Here is a 2,500-nt window from a genome sequence, read left to right as displayed (position 1 = left end):
TTGAACTGGAATACAAGATGCCATCACAGGTACAAGGTGGGAGATGTAACCATTTTTTTACCCTATTTCGAATCATTAAATCCATTTCTTCCAAATTAGTAGATTTTACATTCGCCTGGTCTGCTAAGTAGATCAGTCTAGACACCGTGTATACTTTTAATATATCCAATTTTTGAAATGGTTTCAAAGGGGCTCTTTCTATACGATTGAGCCAAATTTCTAACTTTTTCTGTAATTCAGGCTTAGCTATCCCCACCCAAGGGTCAATTTGAAGGCCAAGATATTTCTCTGACTGGCCAGGGTGGATCATATTTAAAGGAGTACCACTTACAAGCCATGGAAGACAATCATTGATGGTATATGAATCTTTAGTTGGTTGTACAAGAAAACCATGGCATTTTTCACCTTGAGTTTTTAATCCAGTTAAATCACAAAATGCTTCCAAAATTTTAATATTCTTCTCCATTCCTTCGTGAGAGCTACTTAGCAACACCAGATCGTCTGCAAAAGCCAAAGTAGTTATTTTACCCTTCTCATATGAAAATCCCTCCCCACACTCTTCCAATTTGCATAACAAAGGATCAATACATAAATTAAATAGAATTGGTGACATGGGGTCGCCCTGTTTCACACCAGTTTTTATCCCTATTGCTTCCGTCTCCCCTTCCTTAGTTTTAATTGTAGTGTAAATGTTCTCATAAAAGTCCTTAATTAAACTTATTATATGATCGTCCAAACCCTTCTGTTTCAACACTTCTAAAATATGAGTATGACTTACAGAATCAAAAGCTTTAGCCAAATCAACAAAAACAACTCCAAGGGATTTCTTTTGATTTTTTGCACTCCTAATTAATAATTGTAGTAATTTTAAATTTTCCGCACATCCTGAAGATCTAATAAAACCTCTTTGTCTAGGATTAATAGGACACGCCTTTGCCAACCTCGCAGTTAAGATTCTAGAGTAGAGCCTCAGAATGATGGAACCAATAGTAATTGGCCGCCAGTTGTTAATGTCATTTTGGCGTTCGGGCGCTGATGACTTTGGTATTAAAATTGTTCGACATTCTCTCATCACATCCGGAATCTTACCAGTCAATAGCCACAAATTAAACAGTTCTTTAATCTCTTCACAATTTGGGTCCATTTTAAGTAAGGCCTTCAGGTTAATCCCATCAGGACCAGGTGCTGATTTCTTATTCATTTCCTTGATATTCTTACGGATCTCTTTCTCTGTAATCATTTCTTTAAAAGCCGAATTAATTGCCCGTCCTATAGATTGAAATGCTCCAAGTCCTTGAAATATGTTCTGAGACTCCCACCTAGATCTAAAGGTGTTACTAATTTCTTCCAAGGGAATGGTACATTGTGCAGAGTCTTTCTCGTCCAAAATGATGTTAGCCAGCTTTTCTCGATCTAGTCGAAAAAGGCGTTGAAAACGGAGAAATTCTCCACGCTTTTTAGCTCTTCTTTTCATCCATTCCTTCTTTGTTTTCTTTTGCTGTGGGTTGCATTGGCTCTTCTTTAGTGTTTTGCGCTCAACTATTTTGTCAAACAAATACAAATATTCGTCCTTTACTACTTCATTAAGTATTTTTAATGGGTCTTTTTCACCTTCTATTATTTCTTTATACGTGTTTTTAAGAATAGGCAGCTTCCCCGATGCAATTTTTTCTCTAATAGTCTTTTTATAGTGGGTTAACAACTCCCCCTCCCCCGATGACGGGATCTCAATCTCCTCCTTTAATTTCTTAATTTCCTCTGGTGTTTTCTCTTCTTCCGGCATCAAAGTTCCTTTTAACTGTCTTCTTTTATCACTAATCTGTTTTGCTGTCTTAGTTGTCAATTTCTCAGCGATCAATTTGTTAATATTTCTCCTCCCTTCAAATTCTTGACATAGTTTTTTTAGAATTTCCGTCTCCTCTTCAGACCAAATTTGCTTATGTGCACCTCGTTTGGAGATCTCTTTAGGGCGAGACGCTTCAATTCTTTCCTTATTTCTCAAAATTGGGTGAACTAATCTTTTATGTTGTCCCAAGCCAATTTTTGTCTTAAACGACTTCTTACATTCTTCACAGGTAAACCCCTCTGTTTGGATAGCCTCTTGAACTCCTTTGCATTTCGGGATGTGGCATGAGATACTATGATGTTTCTCATTTGTCTTCCCACAACGGGAACATTGGAAAATGATCTTCTTTTTCCCATGGACTCTCTTTAGATGGTCAATCAAACTCGTCATATTGCCTGCCCGAGTGGTACAGCATGGACATATTAGATGGTCACCTGGCATTCTCACCACAGGAGTCCCAGGACAAGTGTCAGCTGTATTCTCCAACTCGGACGATCCAGTAAGGGATGAGAGCTGACTTACGCCACTCAGGGTTTCAGGATAATCCACATCTTCACTCCAGCTCGTCTCTGTTCCACGAGCCGGGGAGGTGGGTCCCTCATACACCTCCGGCAGTACAGTCAGTTTTTCAGTCCAGATGGGATCATAGGTATT

General features: G+C 38.6%; 1 pseudogene; it reads right to left on the bottom strand.

Moving 5' to 3' along the window:
* LOC137458422 (28S ribosomal RNA) overlaps window positions 1-2,500 on the bottom strand; it is an 8,451-nt pseudogene that overhangs the window by 2,546 nt on the left and 3,405 nt on the right.

The sequence above is a fragment of the Melanerpes formicivorus genome, unplaced genomic scaffold (genome assembly GCF_026170545.1).
Source record: "Melanerpes formicivorus ecotype bairdi unplaced genomic scaffold, bMelFor1.0.p_v2 SCAF_242, whole genome shotgun sequence".
Lineage (NCBI taxonomy): Eukaryota > Metazoa > Chordata > Aves > Piciformes > Picidae > Melanerpes > Melanerpes formicivorus.
The sequence above is the reverse complement of the archived record's forward strand: the minus strand, read 5'-3'. Positions and strand labels throughout refer to the sequence as shown.